General features: G+C 49.4%; 1 protein-coding gene across 2 annotated transcripts in view; it reads right to left on the bottom strand.

Moving 5' to 3' along the window:
- CDH20 (cadherin 20) overlaps nucleotides 1-22,289 on the bottom strand; it is a 49,673-nt gene extending 27,384 nt beyond the window's left edge. For both annotated transcript variants that reach the window (XM_038770400.1, XM_038770402.1), the window contains exon 1: nucleotides 22,247-22,289. The gene's annotated coding sequence lies outside the window, so the exon portion shown is untranslated. The remainder of the gene's footprint in view (nucleotides 1-22,246) is intronic.
- Between the last annotated feature and the right edge of the window lie 1,385 nt (nucleotides 22,290-23,674).

Raw genomic sequence — 23,674 nt, 5'->3', positions numbered from 1 at the left:
CTGCGCGAGAACATCTGTCTCAGTGACACTCACACTTGCTCTCATGGCGGCACTGGATACCAGAGGTCAGCTCCAATATATAGGGTTAAAGAAGGAAAAATTTGCCTCCTAGAAAAACTCACCTCATCATTTTTCTACCTAAGCCCTTCAAGACCAGAAGAGAAAATATATGAAGTGGAAAAGGCGAAGTCTGCCTCATGCAGAAACATCTCCTGTGTGCTACTCCACTTGAGGCCTTCAAGGCCTTTTACAAGACAATTCATCTAGAATGGTGGTGGTGGAAAGGAGAAATTTGCTTCATGCAAAAAAGTCTCCTTTTATTTCTCTACCCTAGGTCTTCAGGGCCTGAAAAGAGAAGATTTGGAGTGAGAAAGGAGAAGTATGCTTCATGCAGAAATATCTCTCGTGCGTTACTCCACTCGAGGCCACGTGCTGGAGTGGGCAGAGAAGAAGGAGCCACAGAAGGCCCTCCTTCCATGCTGAGATCCGAACTCAGAGCCTGGGTCTGTGTTGCCTGAGCAAAGCGCTGTTCACCCCATTCCTAGAGGGCAGCCACACTGGGCAGTCTGGGTGCTGGCCCTTCTCTGTCCGCCCTGGACCGAGAGCCTTCGGAAGCTCCAGAGGCATTTCTGGAAAACTGACTCTTGGGGTGGGCTTGGCCCACGGTGAAGGCTCCCTTCCCCCCCCCTCCCCCCCCGTCACCCCCGGAGGCTAGCGATGGGGTGCCAGGTCACCTGTGGGTAGGTGCAAAGCGGTGGTATGGGAGACGTGGGCCACGTCCGTCATGAGCTTGGCTTGGTCGGAACGCTTTATTTATACCATTTACTGCAGCGAGGTCGATAGTGATTGTGTGCGCCGAGGGAAAGGCCAAAATCATCTTTCACTCGTGTGTCCTCCGGAGATGGCAGAGGGGCTCCTGCAGAGGGACTCCACAGAGGGGCTCCACAGATGAGCTCTGCAGAGGGACTCTGCAGAGGCCAAGGGGGGCTGAGAGAGTCCAGGCTGCGGGCTGGAATGGGACTCGGCGAAGCCTCCAGATCTGTCAAGCCCAGACCCTGAACTCCACGCATTTCAATAAGTCAATCAATCAATTGTATTTATTGAGTGCTTACTGTGTGCAGAGCACTGTACTAAGCTCTTGGGAGAGTACAATATGTCAGAGTTGGTAGACACATTCCCTACCCATAACGATCTTACATTTCCTTTCCTGGTGGAAAGAGCTGGGGACAGGGAATGGGAAATCCAGGCTCTAAACCCAGCTCTGCCTCTGGCTGCTGAGTGACCTGGGGCAAGTTACTTAACCTCTCTGGACCTTAGTTGCTTCATCTGTAAAATGGGGATCTGATGCCTACTCTCCCTCCCTCTTAGTCTGCGAGCCCGACTTGGGACAGGGATCCTGTCCGATCTGATTGTCTCTTATTTATCCCATCACTTAGCACAACATGCGGCAGATAAGTACTAAATGAATGATTACTGTTGGTGAATAACAGTCACCAGTGAGTGTGCTTCACATTCTCCCGGCTCAATAATAATAATAATGATGATGATCGCATTTGTTAAGCACTTACTATAATAATAATAATGCTAATAATGATATTTGTTAAGCACTATGTGCCAAGCACTGTTCTAAGCACTGGGGTAGATACAAGGTAATCAGGTTGTCCTACGTGGGGTTCACAGCCTTAATCCCCATTTTACAGATGAGGTAACTGAAGCACAGAGAAGTTAAGTGACTTGCCCAAAGTCACACAGCTGGTAAGTGGCAGAGGCGGGATTAGAACTCATGATCTCCGACTCCCAAGCCCTTGCTCTTTCCACTAAGACACGCTGCTTCTCCCCTGATCCCCATTAACTCTCAGTGCACTGTGCCTACTAAATGCCTGGGAGAAAACATGACAATTAGGAGCTTATAGTCCAACTGTGGGGGCCTGTCTGCCCCTCTAGACCGTAGGCTCATTACAGGCAGTCAACGTGTCTGCTAATTCCATTGTACAACACTCTCCCAAGCACTTAGTACAGTGCTGAACACATAGTAAGCATTCAATAAATACTATTGATCGACTGATTGCCAGACACAAAAAAATGTGAAGGTGAAGAGACTGATGGATAAGGGAATGTAATAGAAATGCTTAAAGAGTAGAGTATGTAATTTGCTTTGTACAGAAGCGTTACTGGTGGCTGGGAATGCTTCGGCACTGAGGAGATGGGTGGGAGAAGAAAATCAATCAGGGAAGGCTGCCCAGAGGGAGTTCCGGGGGGGCCGGAAATGCAAAACGTGAATTTCTAGGTCCCAATTGGTTTATCGAAGGACAAGTTGCCCTAGAGGTCAGGCCCTCGGGGCAGTCAGGCGACCGGGAGAAGGAGCCGGTCACAGCCCAGGTTCTGTGGAAAGTCAGTGGAGTAAGCGGTGTCGCGTTCTCCTCCAGCTCCCCAGGCTTCCCTTCGATCCTGCCCATGGGACCACGGGACAATGCCCGTCCACCTGGGTCATCCATGCCTGTCCTCGCTGGGTGATCCTTGCCGGGACTGAAGCTCCCTGACCCTCCTACACCGACTCGGGCAGACGTGCCCAGGGACTCCGGGGTTCCAACCCCCAAGCATCTACCACATTCCCTTCCCGGGCATTCGGCAGGGGCGGGGCTGTCAACCTTCTCTCTGTTCTTCCTACTAGAAAAAAACCATTTTGTAGTCTTAAAAGAACAATTCAAGGCACATAAAACTTCAGATTGATTCAAGTAACCAATGGCGTCCCCTCTACTTCTTGGCAGATTTGTGTTCCTGAGATGAATAATAATTACGTTAATAATTTTAAGGGCTAATTAGCATTTTACAGTAAACACATTGTTCATCACGCTAGGGAAGGCTGACTCCATCCTTTCTGTAGAATAATTGCTTTTCACAATCAGAGCCCATTTATCTTCCTTTGGTGAGGACATGTCAGCATCGGAGCAGACGCTGCCTTTTCCGCCAGACAGATTATCTCCGGCCCATGTTCTGCGATGCCTTGAACCTCCCGGTCGCAGGACTTGGCTGGGAGGACCAAAGTTTTTTGGGTCTGCCTTGGAAATTCGAGGACTTTTCAAAATTGCTTTGCTAGGAATTTCTCTTTCCAGAAAGTAGCTTCTCCTTCTTGGTCTTGTTCATAATAATAATAATGATGGCATTTGTTAAGTGCTTACTATGTGCAAAGCACTGTTCTAAGTGCTGGGCACTGTTCTAAGTGTTCATGTATCGCTCAGTTCATCAGTGATATTAAGACAGTGCCAGGCACTGTACTTGGTGCTTGGGAACGAATGGGAGAAGCAAGACATGCACCACCCTCAGGGGGCTTCCAGGCTCACTGAGGAGGCAGCCCAGATTTCCAATGGATGGGAACAGGAGGGAGAATAAGGATGAGGCAGGAAGTAGTAGGGCCCATGCTGGGCATCGTGGCTCCTCCAGGCCTGGTTTTTCCTGCCTTCCCTGGGTGTCAAGGGCTCGCCATGGTTACCGGGCACCCAGCCCTTGGAGGATATCCCGACTTAGCTCCAATTTTGTACAGGAACGCCCTCCCTCCTCATATCTGATGGACAATTACTCTTCCCACCTTCAAAGTCTTATTGAAAATACGTCTCCTCCAAGAGGCCTTACCTGACTAAGCCCTCTTTTCCTTTTCTTCCACTCCCATCTGCATCGTCCTGACTTGCTCCTTTAATTCATCCCCCCCACAGCTCCACAGCACTTATGTACACATAAGCAGCATGACTTAGTGGATAGAGCCCGGGTCTCGGAGTCAATAGGACCTGCATTCTAGTCCCAACTCCACCGCATGTCTGCTGTGTGACCTTGGGCAAGTCACTTAACTTCTCTGAGCCTCAGTTCCCTCATCCCTCATCTGTCTTAATCCTGTGAACTCCATGCGGGAGAGGGACTGTGTCCAGCCTGCTGAATTTACATCTACCCCAACGCTTAGAACATAGTAAGCATTTGGCACATAGTAAGCACTTGGCAAGTACTATTACTAGTATTCTTATAACATCCATAATTTATGTATTTATATTTATTTACATTAATGTCTGTCTCCCCCTCTAAACCATAAGCTCATTGTGGACAGGTAATATGTCTGTTACATTACTATATTGTACCCTCCTAAATGCTTAGTACAGTGTTCAGCACACAGAAAGTGCTCAAAAAATACGATTGATTGATTGATTGATTGGGCTACTTTCTAGAGGATTTTCAGGAAAACTTTTCACCTGGAGAGGGACTTTCCTCCCTTTCCAGATTGACTGAGAGTCAAAGATCCTGGATTCTACTCTCAGCTCTGCCAGTTGTCTGCTGTGTGACCTTGGGCAAGTCACTTAACGTCTCTGTGCTTCAATTTCCTCATCTGTAAAATAGGGATTAAATATCTGTTCTCCTTTTCCCGTCGACTGGAAGCCTCTTGTGGGCCAGAGACTGTGTCCAACCTGATTAGCTTGTATCCACCCTTGCTTTTAGTACAGTTCTTGGCACATAGTAAATGCTTAACAAACACCATGATGATGACGATGATTACTGCACCCAGTGGGTGCTCAGTAAACACCGTGCCTGCAAACAGAAGAGATAGAGGACAATCTTAATTCCCCAAAGAAGAGATAGAGGACGATCTTAATTCCCCAAGTTCTCAACCTAGAGCATCGGCCTGAAGACTCAGGCTCGCTAATATTGGATGCAGATGAGGGTCTCTGACAGATGCATTTCTCTCCTTCCATTAGCTACCCCAGCCCTCTGTTTCCAGAGTGGTACTTGCCAAGGAGAAAGATAGCCAGGAGTTCATGGAAGGAAAAAAAAAAAAAACAGTGGGAGGATTTGCTTATTTGAGCTAATTAAAGTATCCGTAGCCACAATAGAGGCCATGTTTCAGTCTGAGTGATAGTCAAGCTAATTACCCATATTGATGGCATGGTAGAGAGAGCTCAGGTCACAATTTAATAACCAGACTTACTTAATGATGCCGAGAGGGAAGTCACAGTAGTTGGCCACTCTTCCAGCACCATTTGGGCTAGAACGGGCACTTCTTCCACAAATTCTATTTGAAAAGCTGGAATCTGGGGGCTGCCTTTCCCATGCTGCATTGTTTTTCCAGGTCAGGAGATCTTAGCCGACCTTGTAGCTGACAGCGCTCCCCCTGGAGCGGAACCTGCCGGCAAGTCTTGCTGACACCGAAAGAAACCACTTCCCGCTATCTCGCACCTTTCCACAAGTCAGGCCTTCTGCTCGGAGGGCTCTCCAGAGGAGCCCTGGATGCATCCTGTGATTGGTTGGAGGAGTCGCCATCCGAGGGCCTAATTGAGCCCTTGGGGCTAACCACCCTGTCACGTTTTGTGTGGTCTAATTGGGGGTGGCGGCCAAGGGTGAGTGAAACACAGGCGATTCAGCCAGGGAAAAGGCTGGGTAGTGAGACAGAGACAGGCTGAGTCCCAGGGACATACAAAAGCTAGAGGGACCCACAGGGATCTTGAAAGCCATCAGACTGGTCCATCAGGGCTGGGAATATGCAGAAAGAGGTCTGGCAGCCGAGCAGAAGCACAAAAGGAGGACGAGGAAGAGGAGGAGGAGGAGGAGGAGGAAAAACAGCCTTCCCTCCTCTCCTTCAATCCCTGGTGCTTAACCACCACTTCTCCCAGTGTTCCAAAAGGAGCAGCGTGGAGTATTCGGAAGAGCACGGGCCTGCAAGTCGGGGATCTGGGTTCTAATCCTGGCTCTGCCACCTGCCTTTTGTGTAGCTTTTACCCAACTGGCATTTGCATTTTCTCATAATTCCCTTCCCTAGATTAGTCAGTCAATGGTATTCACTGAGCACTTGCTCTGTGCAGAAAGAGCATTGTATTAAGAGCTTGGGAGTTGGTAGACATGATTCCTGGTTTCAAGCAGTGTACAGTCAAGTTGATTTCCTTACTCATACAGCCAAATCTCTGAAGGGCAGAAGGAGGAGCCCCTAATGGCTGAATCATCCACATTGCCTACGTTGGATAAGTGATCAGCTCTTCACTTCACTTTGCTCAAACAGACCTCGGCTTAAGTTCCCTTTGAGATGTCCAAATCTTCATTCCACTCCCCTTAATTCAGTGGCAAACCAATTACTCCTCTTTCTGAATCAGGAGCGTGAAACCATTCAGGGAATGGACAGGGATTGATCTTGACACCGCACCAGTAATTAGGTCTGTTGGAATCTGTCCTCCTTCCAAACCGATGTAATAATATAGTGATAATAATTATGGCATTTGTTAAGCGCTTACTGTCAAACACTGTTCTAAGTTAATCAGGTCAGACACAGTCTCTGTCCTACTTAGGGGGCACAGGCTAAGTAAGAGGCTGAACAAGGTATTTAATCCCCATTTTACAGATGAAAAAAGTGAAGCAAAGAGAAGTTAAGTGACTTCTTCAGGGTCACACAACAGGCAACTGGAGAAGCGGGATTGGAACCCTGGTCCTCGGATTTTGAATCCCATGCTCTTTCCATTAGGCCATGCTGCTTCTAACATATGTATATATTAGATTTTATATAAAGGCAAGTCTCCAAAAGAGGCTGGATAACCCCTGGGAAGATTAAAAGAGTTTTGACACTTAGAGAAGGAAAAGGGACTGTGGCTAATATATAGAATGATGACATCATTAGGATAACTGAGTGAAATGGTCTGCAGTTGAGGGCTCCCAGAAAGGGTGAGGAAAAGGAAGGGAAGATGGGGAAAAGGGAGGGAGGAGGAAAGAGAAACAGAGAAAGAGAGAGAGAAAGGGCGACAAGCCTCAGCAGAGAGTAGAAAGCCTTCCTTCCCCCTTTATTATCATGAACTGAGATCTTTTGTTTGATCTCTCACAGCTCTGTTGCAATAGGGTCTGAAGGTGTAGCGCCTCCTCCCCCAGGACAGCCAGACCAATGGAGGGAGTCAGGTATTCCTTTCACGCTGCTCCTCTCAACCTGGCTCCAGCTCAAATGGAAATGACTGTCTTTTACAGTGAAACTCAGGTTAACTGGCACAACAGCATGTGCAGTTGGAGAGAGTGGCCTGCCCAGCTGTTCGCTCAAGCCGGGGCCTGATCCCAGTTTTAGACGAGGAGAGAGAGAGAGAGACAGAGAGCTCTGATCGCCACAGACGGTTCCTGGCAGTGAGATCACGGCTTGGGTTGCGAACCGTGAGCAGAAATGGGAAGGTGCCACCACAGCACACTTATGAAGGAGCTCTGCCACCCAAGGCCCACCTTAGGTGCTCCAGGGAAGACTTCGGACTTCCAAGATGTTTGCTAATCAGACTCCTACTAGGCACTTTCCTTTCTTTATACGGTGCTTCCAAGTGCTTACAATGTGCCAGGCACTGTACCGAGAGCCGAGGTAGATACAAGTTAATTGGATTGGACACAGTCCATGACCATGTCCCAAACCCATATCCAAGCCATTCCGAGATGACTTTGACTGCAGTGGCAGTTGGGGCTCAGCGACTTAGTCCCCATTTTACAGGTGAGGGAACTGAGGCCTAGAGAAGCGAAGTAACTTGCCCAAGGTCACAGAGCAGACCAGGGGAGGAGCCAGGATTAGAACCCAGGTCCTTCTGATTCCCAGGCCTGGGCTCTCCCCACTCGACTACACTGCTTCTGACCTTTCCACCCCGTTTCTCATTTTTGGGGGACTTGTCTTACAACAGCATTTTTACCCACTTTTAGAGCAGTCTTCGCACATGAGATCAGTCCTTTATGAAGCATATTTAGGAAGCCCCAGTGTGAGCAGAACACAGTCCTAAACACTTGGGAGAATATAACTGAGTAGGGGACACGGTCCCTGCATTCAAGGAGTGGACAGTCTAATGGGAGAGACAGGTAGACAGATCACACCATTGGCCTGAGGGCTGAGAATAAGTGAAAAGATAAACTGCTAAGGGTGGCTGTTGGCTGACAACTTGGAATGTTGGGAATTGCTTGGGACAAACTTTCTGGAGGAGGTGGGCCCTTAGGATTGCCACCAACCCCTCCACTTCCCTCTGACCTATACCCCCGGCGTGGGGTTGGATGAACTTTAAGCTTTCTTCTCCAAAACAAAGCGGAGTCCCTCAGACCTCTGCTTAGAGGGGAGACTCACCCTGACAGACCCTCCCCTCCCCCTCCCGGGTCCCATCCTCCCTATGGGCTGTGATGTGCCTTGCAGGGATAATGAGACAGAAAAGATACGAGGAGGATTGATCGGTTGCTTTAGGACGTCAATTGATTACCCCTGCTCCGAGAAAAATTTCCTCCAGCGTGAAGGGAGGCGTGGCCGAGGGCTGGCCGGGCGGAATTCTGAAATGGCTTTGACTGTGATGGCAGAGGGGGGCGAGGGCTCGGACGAAATGAATTGGCTTCTGGTGATTTTTTTTGGCCCTCATCCAGGAAGCGGACACGATGCCAAAGAGAACCTTTGCTGATTCTGAGGTTTCAGCACTACGCAAAAGGAAGGCTCTCGATGAAGGAACCGTGCCTGGATTAGTTCACTGCATATTTAAATTGAACGCGTTCTTTAATTGGATGGGGAAGGCAAGAATGTTATAATAGTGGTAAAAGCAAAACATTAAAAAACTCCCCAAAGGTAGTTTTACAAACTGGGAAATGGAACATATTGTACTTTGATTTCATTGGCTTGATCTTCTATGTTTATTGAACATGTAAGGCGTGCAGAGCACTGAACCAAGCACCTATTGTAGCATCTAGTACAGTGCTCGGCACACAGTGGGGTGTTCGGTAAGTACCACCGACTGATTGGCTGACGTGTTTTAGGCTTCTAGAGATAATCACGCTGATTAACCTTCCCAAAGGCGACACCTGTATTTGTCAGGGATTATTCTAGCCAAGACACCTGTCTCCAAGATACTTCTTTCATAAAGGAGCCCTCACTAACAAAGCCAAGAGCTTGTGAGGAAGTCAGAGAATAAACATCGGGGCTCCAATCTCCATCACACTTCACGAAGTTTGAAAAATGTTTTTCTTGCAGCCGCTTGATGTGGGGAAATAGTGCTTGGGTGAGGAAATGTCATGTTAAGAAGCGGCAGAAAGCCATCCTCTTGGATGTGGGCCGGGCTGTGTATGGGCGGGGAGGGGGACCCTTGGCTCTGAGCCATTTCATCAATGACAGAAGATGCTGATCCCCAACAGCCAGAGCTTCCAGCGTCCCCTCCATCCAGCAGGATGCGGGGTGGTGGAAGATCTCCCAAAGGCCCTGCCGGGAGCTGCTGTTGAAACCACTTTCAGTCTGTTTATGAGGGCCCCCTGCCCCCATCCCCCCTTTTTTAATGGTATTTATCAAGCACTCTGGGCCAAAACAGCCCGACTAGGGCCTCCTCACCCAGAGAGCAGGACAACCTCAAAGCCAACTTGAAATGTTTTGAGGGCAGGAGTATATATATATATAATTATAATATTATAATTATGGTATTTGTTAAATGCTTACTATGTGCCAGGCACTGTACTAAGCCCTGGGGTGGATAAAAGGAAATTGGGGTGGACACAGTCCCTGTCCCACGACATATACAAGCTTCTGGGCGCGCATGGGGAAAAGAACGATTTGAACAGTTTTAGAAATAATTTGACGGTTGAGGTTACTCTTAATGGAGTTTGTAGTGTGAATTGTCTTTGTAATTCAAAAGGGAAAAACAGGCCTTGGAGTGCACAAAAGCCTTCTTTGGTCGCTCTGCCCAACTGGCTGATTTTTCTTCTGCACAAAAATTATGATCGCGCTAATGTGCATTCGGAGCCGTTGAGAGGGGCTCCAGCCTGTTCTGTCAAGGCAACGGGAATCCTTGAATTCTAAAGGAGCCAATTCTCCACGGACTGTGAGAAATGTGCTTAAAGCCCTCACTGGGAGGGAACTTCCTCTGCTAGCGCTTCTGCCGTCTGTCCAGGCCCGCGTCAGGGGGAGAATCAGCAGGTTTGCCCTCCGTCTGACTTGGATAGATGAGGAAGAGCCTATGTTCCCATTTTTCCTTTTCTAATTCCCTAATGGACCTTAAATACAATTTGCTGAAAAACGTAATTCACTCCCGGATTCCTGTTGGTGATATTTGGGTCTCATCTTCAGTTTTGAGGCAGAAGCCTCTGGAAATTATGGGTATTTTTCCTATCCTCAATACTTAGGCATTTGATTTGTACATATCCTTATACTCTGCCCCTTCTCCAATCTGTAATTAATTTTAATGTCTGTCTCTCCCATTACATTGTAAGTGCTCCATGGGCAGGGTTTGTGTCTTCTAACTCTATTGTACTCTCCCAGGTGCTTAGTACAGTGCTCTGCACACGGTAAGCAGTCACAAAATTGCACTGATGGACTGATTGATTGACTGGTCAGCTGGGAACTCAGGGACCACTTCCGAGCCACAGCAGAGGGCTGGGAACAAAAAACCCAGACACATACAAGTATCTAGTGGCGGTTCCAGCCCGACCAGACTGGCTGGACCCCTGAACGATGGCTGGCCGGCCACTCCATTGAAGGGGTTTCTGTGTTGCTGAAAACCTCAGACCCGCCGGGCACTGCCCGTCTCAATTACCGGGCAGTGCCAGAGTGGGGTGACGGATGGCCAAACGCAATGGGGACCCATTGCCGTGGGGTCCAGATGGGACTCGGGAGGCCTGTTGACTAGGCTTCGAGGAGGGCCGGCTGAGCTGGCAGGTGCGGTCAGCCTGGGGTAGGAGGGGTGTTCCCCAAGTGCACCCAGAGCTCGCCTCGGAGCTCTTCTCGGGCCGGTGGGTTGGGGCCAGGTGATGGAGAGGTGTTCTAAAAGTTATTCCTGTAGACCCTGGTCACAGGGCAGCGGAGAAGCTCTGGAGCCTAGGGTTTGGTTAAATTCCAAGACGTCAGCCCTGGGACAGCAGGCTGCAATGCAGGTTTCCCCAAGCCGTGTGACCACAACCAGAGTAATAATCCCAGAAAACGGTTTTCTGGGGGAAGAAGGCTAATTGAATCTCGACGCTAATTCTCCCTGGGCTCTCTCGACTAGCGGCTCCTCAGTCTGTTAGTCAGTCGAACGTATTTATTGAGCTCTTACTGGGTGCAGAGCACTGTACTAAGTGCTTGGGAGAGTACAGTGTAACGATATAACAGACACATTCCCTGCCTACAACAAGCGTACAGTCTAGAGGACGGGCTTACAGTCTACAGTCTCACCCTGCCCAAGTCCAGCATGACTGCCCTGACTGCCCAGAAATAACTGAGGCCTTTTCCTCCTTCTCCTTGGCGCAGACCTAGAAGGGAGGGAGAGAACAGTGCCCAACCCATTGAGCTTTCCTGGTTGGCCTGTGCCTTCCTCTTGGCTGACCTGGGATAGGGAGGGTGAGCGCCACGGCTCAGTTAGAAGGCCAGGCCACAGCCACAATCAATCAGTCAATCAATCCATCCATCCATCCATTGTATTTGTTGAGCGCTTACTATGTACAGAACTGTACTAAGCACTTGAGAGAGTACAATACAACAGAGTTGGTAGACATGTTCCCCGTCCACAATGAGCTAACAGTTTAGAGGGGGAGATCGGACATTCATTCATTCAATAGCATTTATTGAGCGCTTACTGTATGCACAGCACTGTACTAAGCGCTTGGGAGAGTACAATATAATAATAAATGGAAACATTCCCTGCCCACAACGAGCTTACAGTCTAGAGGGGGAGACAGACATTAATATTAATAAATGAATTATATGTATACATGAGTACACAATTGAAATTGAATGGGAATTAAAATGGGAGGTACAAAGGGTTAAAATTCTGCTGCCTTGCCCTCCCCCCTGCCTAGGACATTGCGATCCCAGCCCGGGCGGTCTGACCGTTTATCCACATGTCAGAGAACCAGACGAAACCATCCCTGCATTAATCACCCCTTAATTAGTTGCAACTGCAGAGAACTCATAGTAATGGAGGCTTAATTGGTCTGCCTAAGATGTGGCACCCGGAGGGACAGGATCGATTTGGTCGGAATAGCCCCGTGGCCATGCAGTTCGGCTATGACAAGGCCTTAATAGGCATCAGGAATGCTGACCTCGGCCACCTCCTCGGAGCTCAGGAGCAAAAACATACAGTTTCTTGACCCACAGTTACTCCTTCTATATGCCCCTGATTCCCCTATGCTGACCTCACCTCAACACAGACATAGGCACCGTCATTACCCCAAAATGCTTCATCTCTCTCTCTCTCTTCTCTCTCCTTCTTGCATGATCTTAAAGGCCAACCTAATTTCAGGTATGAAACTGAAAACCCCAGCTAAACATTTACATTAAAATCTGCGGGACTCGAGGTTGGGCAATAACTCTAATCTGAAAACAGATTACTTCCTTTTGAAAACGTTGCTGTCAACCAACTTGATAAAAAGCAGAATCTGAATTATCCTAGTTTCTGAAACTTAACACTTCACATCTACAGATTTATTCTTCCCCTAAAATAACGTCCCTAACAGCTCAGGAGAAAGGACTTGGTTCTGGGAATCAGGAGACACAGGTTCTAATCTCAACTCTGCCACCAGCCTGCTGTGAGATCTTGGGCAGGTCACTTAACTTCTCTTGACCTCTGTTCTCTTGCCTGTAAAGTAGGGACACGTTGCCTGCTCTTCTTCCCTCTTAATAATAATAATGGCATTTGTTAAGCACTTACTATGTGCAGAGCACTTTTAGGTTGTAACCCCCATGTGAGACAGGGATTGTGACATCTGATTATGAGCCACAGAAGCAGTGTGGCTCAGTGGTAAGAGCACGGACTTCAGAGTCAGAGAACATGGGTTCTAATGCTGGCTCTGCCACTTTGCTGTGTGGCTTTGGTCAAGACACTTCACTTCTCTGTGCATCAGTTACCTCATCTGTAAAATAGGGATTAAGACTGTGAGCCCCACATGGGACAACCTGATTACCTTGCATCTACACTATTGCTCAGAACAGTGCTCGGCACATAGTAAGCGCTTAACAAATACCATTATTATTATCTTGTATCTACCTCAGCTCTTGGAGTTAGGAAGTCAATCAATAGTACTTATTGAGTGCTTACTTAGTGCACAGCACTGTACTTGATGATGATGATATTTGTTAAGCACTTACAATGTGCCAAGCACTGTTCTAAGCGCTGGAAAGTACAGTAATGTAATAGACATGATTCTAGCCCGCAAGGAGCTTACAGTATCGTGGGGGGAGACAGACACTAAAATAAATTATGGGTAGGATCAGCCAGTCAATCAATGGTATTAATTGAGTTCTAACTGTGGGCAGAGTCCTAAACTGTACTAAGTGCTTAGTACTGTACTAGAGTATAAAGGTACATACCAAACTGTGTCCGGATGGGTGTGATTACTCAAATGCTTTGGTGATGTGGAAGTTAACAGTTGTGGGGTGTTGGAGGGAGAGTTGATGAGAGTTGGTTTTTTATGGTATTTGTTAAGCACTTACTATGTGCCAGGCACTGTACGAAGCACGGGGGAAGAAACAAGCTAAGCTTAGAACAGTGCTTGGCACATAGTAAGCGCTTTACAAATACCATCATTATTATCAGGTTGGACACAGTCCCTGTCCCATGTTAGGCTCACAGTTTTAGTCCCCATTTTACATGTGGAAACTGAGGCCCAGAGAACTGAAGTGACTTACCCAAGGTCACACGACAGACAAGTGGCAAATTTGAACCCAGGTCCTTCTGACTCCCAGGCCTGTGCTCTAGCCAGTAGGCCACACTGCTTCTCAATCAGGGATTAATTCAGAGTTGAATTGGGGAAAGCCTCCTCGGGGAGATGTAATTTCAAAAGGGCTTTGATGATGGGGAGAGCAGTGGTCTGCCGAATGGAAAGGGGGAGGGAGTTGCAGGTGGAAGGGAGAGCAGAGCAAGAGGTGGACAGTGAGAGAGAAGAATACAAGGCCCAGTGAGCCGTGCTGTGGCACAGATTATCTTTCTGAAGCGTCTCTGGGCCCACATCTCTCCTCCCCTCAGAACCTTCCACTGGCTCGCACTGTCCCTCTGCATTCAACAAAAGCTCACAATCAGCTTCAAGATGCTCTGCCATCTGGCCCCTATTGCCTCTCTGCTCTCTTCAACCTTCTAGCCGTTACACTCCGCCTCCACTCTCTCGCCTCCTCCCCGTCTCGCTCGCGTTGTTCCCTCCCCATATCACGCAGCTTCATTCAAATCCCTCCTAAAACCCCACTTCCTCCAACAAGCTTTTCCCGATTCATTTAGGCACGGGGACTGTGTCTAAGCTGCTTAACTTTTATCTACTCCAGGGCCTAGAACAATATTTGACACGGAGTAAGTGCTTAATAAAGATAACGGTAACAGTTTCCCAGCACCCTGAGCTACGACTTCCTTTCAGCCAACTCTAACATGAATGAGCTTCTTGAACACCCTCCTTAGCCCTCATGTACATATGCACACTTTGTTTGTTTTTGACCTCTCTAGTTGTGAATATCTTTATATTAAACTGGTAGAGTTTAAGCTCCTCATAGGCAGGAGCCATCTTATTTCATTGTTGTGTATTTGCCAAGCACCTAACATGCAGTACAGACACTCAATATAAGCTACCACTCATCATCATCATCATCAATCGTATTTATTGAGCGCTTACTATGTGCAGAGCACTGTACTAAGCGCTTGGGAAGTACAAATTGGCAACATATAGAGACAGTCCCTACCCAACAGTGGGCTCACAGTCTAAAAGGGGGAGACAGAGAACAAAATCCAAACATACTAACAAAATTAAATAAATAGAATAGATATGTACAAATAAAATAAATAAATAAATAGAGTAATAAATATGTACAAACATATATACATATATACAGGTGCTGTGGGGAAGGGAAGGAGGTAAGATGGGGGGGATGGAGAGGGGGATGATACCACTCCTTATCTTCACCTCTCTCCCACCGCCCCCCAGTTTGCAAGCTTTGTTCTTCTAAGCCAATCTCACTGTGCTTCATTCTCCTTTTCTCTTCCCACTGACATCTTACTCATGTCCTCCCCTCTCCCTGGAACTAGCCACCCACCTCCACATCCAGCAGACCACTGTTCTCCCCTTCTTCAAAGCCTATTCCAGGAAGACTTCCCTAATCAATCTCTCTTTTCCCCACGAAATTTCCCACCTCCGCACTCCACTACTGCCACTTCAGCACACCTGGGTCACTTTAAGCACTTTTTTGTGCTAGTTGTTAAGCACTTACTATGTGTCAGGCACTGTACTGAGTGCTGGGGTAGTCACAAGTTAATCAAGTTGGACACAGTTCCTGCCGCACAGAGGGCTTCCAGGCTTAATCCCCATTATACAGATGAGAGAACTGAGGCCCAGAGCTGGGATTAGAATCCAGGTCCGTCTGCCTCCCAGGGTCATACTCTATCCACCAGGCCACACTGCCTCTCCCCCGGCCCCCGCGTCCGGATAACACTTGCGTACATATGTTTTAATCTCCCTCGCTTCTCTCTACTGTAATGGATTTTAATATCTGTTTCCCCAACTAGGTTGGGCAAGGATCCTGCGTACTAACTCTATTGTACTTTCCCAAGCAGTTAGTACATTGTTCTGCACAACGTAAGTATTCAATAAATACTTCCGATTGATTGATTAATGATTTGAGTGAAGTACAAGCTATAAGGGGCTCTTGGGTTTCTAACATTGAGTTAAACCATCTGCAATCAGTACTGTTCTTAACAAGGCAATTTTGGTGACTAAAAGATTAGCAAATTGTGCTGAAAGACAGTTTAGTACGTTATGAATAGCGATTAGACAAGCAAACTGTAGCTCTCCCATCAGAATAATATACAGTTGTAATCTGGTGAAACAATATGCTTTCAAACTTTAATTAGACTGTGCTGCACATATACAACTTGGGCCTTTTAGGTTGTAGCACTTTTCCCCCACTTCTGCTGTTGCTTCATCACCCTAATAGCTATCGATTCATTCAATCATATTTATTGAGCGCTTACTTTGTGTAGAGCACTGTACTAAGCACTTGGAAAGAACAATTTGGCGACAAATACAGACAATCCCTGCCTGACAGCGGGCTCACATCTCTCTTAATAGCTATCCTGCTTTGTAGTCCACACCCCAGCTTCTCAGTAATTATGGTGCTGGCCTAGTCGATAGAGCATGAGCCTGGGAATCAGGAGGACCTGGGTTCTAATCCTGGTTCCACCACTGCTCTGCTGTGTGACCTTGGGCAAGTGACTTCACTTCTCTGTGCCTCGGTTACCTCATCTGTAAAATGGGGTTAAGACTGCAAGCCCCATGTGGGACAGCGACTATGCCCAACCTGATGAACCTGTATAAACCCCAGCACTTAGAACAGTGCCTGACACATAGTAAGCGCTTAACAACTACCGTTATTATTAATATTATTATTATTGAGCATTTGGGTAGATATGAGGTTTTGAGGTTGGGCAGAATCCCTGTCCTAGCTGGGGTTCAATAATCAATCAATCAATCAATCATATTTATTGAGCGCTTACTGTGTGCAAAGCACTGTACTAAGCATTTGGGAAGTCCAAGTTGGCAACATATAGAGACAGTCCCTACCCAACAGTGGGCTCACAGTCTAGAAGGGGGAGACAGAGAACAAAAACAAACATATTAACAAAATAAAATAAATCTGTTTTAACCCCATTTCACAGATAAAGAAACTAGGTCTAAGAGGGGTTAAGTGATTTTCCTAATGTCACCAAGCAGGCCAGGGGCAGAACTGGGACTAATACCCAGGTCTCCTTATCCCAGACCCATGTTCTTTCCACAAGGCCAGGCTGCATCCTCTCTGAGTGGCCTCAGTCTGAAAAAATGAAAGGTAAAAGCATCTTCGAGTACCTTTCAAAGCTCAACTTAAACACCACAAAAACAGCTAAATTGCAACATGTTTCGGGGGGGGGGGGGGGGCAGACTGAGGGAGATCTCCTTTTTTCCTCCTCTACCAGTCCATCGCAATCCTTCAGCCAGAATACCATCTGCACAAACACTGCCACTCTCAGTCCCATTTTTCATTTAATGGAGGAATCCATTGTACTGAAACTGGGGTCAACAATCACAATTCAAGGCCGTTTCTTGGCACCCGTTCTCCCAGTTTCGGGGGGCGAGGGGGTGGTCCTGGCTCCCAAGTCTCATTCTCCAACTCATCATATTTCACCTTTTGCGAACCTCTTGGGTTGTACCGAATCGACCGCTGGTTTGCTCCTGTGCCGTCGTCGGTAAATATCAGTGAGTCACAGCCCACCGTCTGCTGGGAACTGCAACCTTCACCTTTACCACTTACAGCACATTCACTCTCGGCCCTAAAAGAAGTGTGGCAAAATGAAGAGGGGTATTTCTGCACTTCTGCATGAATGATTTATCCCAGGTTTTTAAGAGTTAGAAGCTAATCACAGTGTCAAAAATGGATCACGAGTTTGTCATGAAAATTGTGTGTGGGGCGGGGGCGTGTGTGGAGGTGTGGGTGAAAAGTGTTGGAGCAGCACACAGAGGCCCCATTCCTGCTATGCAGGCACTAGAGAGAGCCCAGAAGTGCAATCCGTCCATTGGTATTACCCGTCTACTTTCATCAGATCCTTGAAACGTGCCTTCCATCTCTCGGCCCCTCCCGTTCCCCACGCTGTGCCCGCCCCGGTTGGCAGAGAGTTGGGCAGGTCTCCTGGACTTCCCAGTCCCGAGGTTTCCGGAGCGCCAGAGGTCCGGCCTCCCGTCCGGGACTATGGGCGGCCGGTTGGGCCCCACCCGAGGGCCGGGCCGGACCAGGTGAGATGAGATCAGAGGGGCCCGTGACTTTTCCGGTTCCTCTCCCTGGCTCTCTGGCTCGCTCGCGCCCCTGAGCACCGGTGATCCCAGCTCCTTCAAATCAGAGGGCACAATTAGCGGCCTGGGTATTCCAGTCACGCCGGCTCACAATGAAATCTTTATTCGGTGTTTACAGCGCTCTCTGGCAAAGGCAGCTCTGCTGTTTTGAGCCCAAGAAAAACTGCCCCTTTGGCCCCCTCAGCATCAGCTGCCTTGGTTTCGGCCCTGGGTGCCAATAATGAGCCTTCTTTTTCTTCCAGAGGGGACTTTTTTTAGGGTGAAAAGCCCCATTCTCATCGCCCCGCCATATATTCGGACTGATTTATGTTCTCGCCACCGAGGCTCTTCTTTCCGTAGCTCTGACATTTTTCCTCCCTCTACAGAGCTGCCCTGGGCAAAGCCCATTTGAAGCTCAACAGTGGAAGCACACTGCGTGGAACAGTGCCGGCTCCTTTACGGGGATGTTTGGGACAAGCCCCTTCGACTACCGGTTCATCTGGAAGGGGAGGCCGTTTGACTTCCTTCTCACCCATCCCCCCTTCTCTCCTGAGCTCAAAGGGAAGCAATCCATCAATCAAAAGGATTGACTGATCGAGCACCGTACTAAGAGCAGTCGGGATAGTAGATGCAATCTCTCCCCTCAAGTCACTTACAATCTAGCAGGGGAGACAGACACTAAATTCACACGCAGCCAGGATGAAGAAGGAAATGGATCTGCTCATGAGTTAGTGCTTCAGGATTAGGGCCTGTAGGATTTAGGCAGGAGTGTGATGGATGGTTGTGAGTACACCACAGGTGTACACAAGTGGCACACAGTTGGCAGGTGGTAAAGAAGTGCTGAAGTGGTGAGAAAACTGAGAAGGTGAGAGATGAGAATAGGTGGACATCCTGATGGTCGCCACTAGCCACATTTCCTGGCAGCCATCAGGATGCCCACTTTTTATCTTGGTTCTCAGGTAGCTGTGCATAATAATGCTAATGGTAATAATGATAATATTTGTCAAGTGTTATGTGCCAAGCAAGCACTGGGTTAGATGCAGGATGATCCGATTGGACACCATCCCTGTCCCCACGGGGCTCGCCATGTTCGAGACTGTATCCAAGGCTGTTCTCTCAGGACATGTGGCCCGTCTGCCAGGGAACGAGAGGAAGTTCACGTATCAGAGGCAAGCCCGGCAGTCGTCTCTAGCACAATCGAGACCTAGGCCGGAGAGACCCACAGAGACTCTGTGCTTCAAGGGGAAAGGGAAGCAGCGACCAACGGTGTCTAGCCCTGGGACCAAACTCCTCACTCTATGTTAGCCCGGGAGGTCAGGGGTCATGGCCTTTTCTGCCTCTGTGCCCAGCAGTCTCTCAGTGAGTTCACCACCCCTCATCATTCCCGAAGCCTCTGCAGTCTCTGCCCTGTCAACCCTCCGCAGCAATGGGCATCACCTCTGCCTTCCAGGAGGGCGGGGGTCACCACATTTCATAGACAGGCCAGAAGCAGGGTTGCAGGAGTAGATTCACCTGTTATATCCCCCACATCAACAGTCCCCGGTGCAATTAACATTTCCACAAGCATGCACCAAAATGTTTAGAATGCTGAACCCCTCTTCCGTTTGCAGTTTCCATTGCACTCGTACCTCCCTCCATGATGTACATGCTAAGACCGAATCCTTCCCACCTAGAGTGGGGCAGACCTGCCAATAAACTCCTCCGAGACTGGGACAAGGAGTTAACTTCAGAAATATGCTATTTTGAATGCTGTCTACTTCCAAGATGCCTCAAACCCTTGGGGAAAAAGTCCCTATTTTATTTCCTGATTCAGGGGGCAGCCCTGTTAGGACGAGAGGAGCTCCTAGGCTTAGTCTCCCCGAGGCTGGAGGAGGCAGACTCTGCAGAGGTCAGGGCTCCGACTGGGCTCTGGCCAGACGGGCGCAGAGCCAGGGACAGAGCCAGCGCCAGAGGGAGGGGCCTAGTGGAAAGAAAGACCATGGGCTTGCCAGTCAGAGGACCTGGGTTCTAATCCTGTCTCTCTGCCAGTTGCTCCCTGTGTGACTGGGCAAATCACTTAGCCTCTCTGTGCCTCAGTTTCCGCAACTGTAAAATGGGGATTCAAAACCTGTTCTCCCTCCTACTTAGACTATGAGCCCCATGTGGGACAGGCACTGAGTCCAACCTGATTAATTGTATCTACCCCAGCACTTAGAACACAGCTTGACATCTAGTCAGTGCTGAACAAATGCCATTAAAAGTAAGGAGCCAGAGGCAGGAGCCAGCTTTCCTGGCACTTCACTTCTCTGTGCCTCAGTTTCCTCATCTGTAAAATGGGGATTAAGACTGTGAGCCCTATATGGGATATATATAATAATAACTATGGTGTTTGTTAAGCACTCATGATGTGCCAGGCACTTTTTAAGCACTGGGGTATACACGATCTATCTATCTATCTGTTTGTCTGTCTGTCTATCTATCTATCTATCTATCATCTATCTATCTCTCTATCTCTATCTATCATCTATCTCTATATAGATCTATATCTATCTATAGATTATATAGATCTATATCTATAGAGATAGACAGATAGATCATCTATCTCTATATAGATCTATATCTATATCTATAGATATCTATATAGATCTATATCTATAGATAGAGATAGATAGATAGATGATAGATAGATAGATAGATTAGATAGATAGATAGATAGATAGATAGATAGATAGATAGATTGTGTATCTACCCTAGTGCTTAGAACAGTGCCTGGCACATCATAAGTGCTTAACAAATACCGCAGTTATTATTAGTATTATTATCATCATCATCATCATTATATCATTATTGTTGTTAAACACGTACTATATGCCCAGCACTGTTTTAATCGCTGGGGTAGATACAAATTGATCAGGCTGGACCCTATCCCTGTCCCACCTGCCTCAGAGTCTTTAAAAGTTGGAGGGAGAGCAGGTATTGACCAGCTCCCCACTAGCCGGGGGCTTATCAATCCATTCACCAGTCATTGGGGGGGGGGGGGGGGCAAAAAGCCAAAGGAGTCTCTGCCTTTGCCTCTTGTCCCCAGGGGCCTCCTGGGGAGCAGAGGTTGACGGGGAGACGGGGTGGGGTCGGTTACACCATTCCACCTGCATTGCCAAACTCCGTGCCTCAGTTTTCCCCTCTGTAAAATGGGGAGAAGACCCCTAAATAATAATTAGGGTATTTGTTAAGCACTTACTATGTGCCAGACCCTGTACTAATCGCTGCGCTGGATACAAGCAAATTGGGTTGGACTCAATCCCTGTCCCACATGGGGCTCACAGTCTCGATTCCCATTTTCCAGATGAGGGAACTGAGGCGCAGAGAGGCGAAATGGCTTGCCCAAGGTCACACAGCAGACAAGTGGTGGGGCCGGGATTAGAACCCACGTCCTCTGACTCCAAACCCAGGCTCTTGCCACTAGGCCATGGGGCAGATGCAGCCACAATCCGGGCTGGGGGGCGGGGGCGGCCTGGGGGCGGTGCGGGTGTTTGGGGGTTGAGTCGGGGCCAGCTCGGGGGTGTTTGGGGGATCCTGACCCTACTAAGTGTGTGTGTGTGTGTGTGTGTGTGTGTGTGTGTGTGTGTGTGAGAGAGAGAGAGAGAGAGAGAGAGAGAGAGAGAGAGAGAGAGAGGAGAGCGAGCGAGCGCCCGTGTCCGTGGTCCGAAGTTAGTTAGCCCTTCGGGGTGGCCACCGGCGGTGAAGTGTTGGCTTATCTATTCCTTTTTGACCGTGAGCCCACTGTTGGGTAGGGACCGGCTCTACATGTTGCCAACTTGGACTTCCCAAGCGCTTAGTCCGGTGCTCTGCACACAGTAAGCGCTCAATCAATACGATTGATTGATTGATCGATTATCCCACTCAGGAGCGCGATTCCAGGGGGCCGCCCCGGTCCCCCAAAGTCGGCTTGGGCTGTGGGGGTTGCGCTCCCTGCCCGCATCGGGAGGGGTCCCGGGGCTCGGTGCCCTTCCCGGCCCGCTCCGCTCCGGGTGGCCAGGAGGCCAGGAGGCCAAGATGCTCCCGGCCAGGGGGCGGCCCACCTCCCCACAGGCCCTGACCGGAGGCGGGAGGCCTTGAGGAGGGTCCTGCCCTGATCCCCCCCCGTCTTTCTCCGGGGGTCCCAGCCTCCCCTCCCTCGATTCAGCCCCCCGAGGCTGCGGGCCGGCCTCCTGGGGAGAGTTGAGGCAGGGCAGGGGCAGCCCGCCTCTCCCCCCGGCCGGTCCTCGTCGCCATCCCCCCGCCCCCCCCCCCCCCGGGCTGAGCAGCCCCGCGTGCTCCCCGCAGCCCGCCCTGGCCGCCCCCCTCCAGGCCTCCGGGGAGCTCCCCGAAACACAGAAAAAGTGGCGGCCTCCCCCGCTTCCACCCTGCGCTCAACGCTCAGCAGGTCCCCTCCCCCCGTGGGTCCCCGGGGCTCCCAGCCGCCTGCCCGCCTGCCCCCCACGATGTCTGTCCGCCCCCTGCCCGCCGCGGGAGCCCCCCAACTCACCGCTGCCAGCTGGAGTCCGTCCTGCGGCCGGTCCTTCTTCTCTCCCTCTGCCCGTCCAACTGCCCCTCTTCTTTCTTCCTCCTCCTTCCCCTCCTCCACCACCCGTCGCGTTTTTCCTCTTCCTCCTCCCCTCCGCGTAGAAAGGGTCCCTCCTTCCTTCTCTCCCTCTCACCTTTTCCCTCTCTCTTTTTCCTTCTGTCTCCCCTTCTCTCCCTCTTTTTCCCTCCGTCTCCCCTTCTCTCCCTTTTTCCTTCTGCCTCCCCTTCTCCCTCTCTTTTCCCCTCTGTCTCCCCTTCTCCCCCTTTCTCTCTCTTTTTCCTTCTGCCTCCCCTTCTCCCTCTCTTTTTCCTTCTGCCTCCCCTTCTCCCTCTCTTTTTCCTTCTGCCTCCCCCTTCTCCCTCTCTCTTTCCTTCTGTCTCCCCTTCTCCCTCTCTTTTTCCTTGTCTCCCCCCTCCCACTCTCTTTTTCCTTCTCTCTCCTTCTCTCCCTCTATCTCCTTTTCCTTCTGTTTCCCCTTCTCTCTCTCTCTCCTTCTGTCGCCCCCTCTCCCCCTCTCTCTTTTTCCTTCTGCCTCCCTCTCCCACGCTCCCCCCACCCCGCAAGAGGCCGCAGCCGCCTCTGTCTCTATCTGTCTCTCCCCTTCTCCCTGCCTCTTTTCCCCCTCTGTGTCCCTATCCCGCTCCTCCCCAACAGTGTCCGCAACCTGCCGCCGGAGCTGTGCGCTCCTCATCAATATTCCAGCGGGAACCAGAGCATCCGGAATTATCCCACCCCCGGCCCACCCTCTGCAGCACGGCGGGAGCGAAGTAATAATACTAATAATGATGGTATTTGTTAAGCGCTTACTATGTGCCAGGCACTGTACTAAGCACTGGGGTAGATACAAGCAAAGCAGGTTGGCCACAGTGCCTGTCCCACGCGGGTCTCTCAGTCTCAAATCCCCATTTTTCAGATGAGGGAATCGAGGCACAGAGAAGTAAAGTCATCTGTCCAAGGTCACGCAACAGGCAAGTGGTGGAGCTGGGATTAAAACCCATGACTTCTAACTCCCAGTCCCATGCTCTAACCACTACGCCAGTTCCTGTCCTTGGGGCAGACCTGGGGGCTGGGTGAATAATAATAATAATAATAATAATAATGATAATGGTATTTGTTAAGCACTTACTATGTGCCAAGCACTGTTCTAAGCGCTGGGATAGACACAAGGCCATCAGGTTGTCCCACGTGGGGCTCACAGTCTTCATCCCCATTTTACAGATTCATTCATTCATCCAATCGTATTTATTGAGTGCTTACTGTGTGCAGAGCACTGTACTAAGCGCTTGGGAAGTGCAAGTTGGCAACATATAGAGACGTTCCCTACCCAGGTAACTGAGGCCCAGAGAAGTGAAGTGACTTGCCCGAAGTCACACAGCTGACAAGCGGCGG

Source organism: Tachyglossus aculeatus, chromosome X3 (genome assembly GCF_015852505.1).
Source record: "Tachyglossus aculeatus isolate mTacAcu1 chromosome X3, mTacAcu1.pri, whole genome shotgun sequence".
NCBI lineage: Eukaryota > Metazoa > Chordata > Mammalia > Monotremata > Tachyglossidae > Tachyglossus > Tachyglossus aculeatus.
Note: the sequence above shows the minus strand (reverse complement) of the source record. Positions and strands in the feature narration are given on the sequence as shown.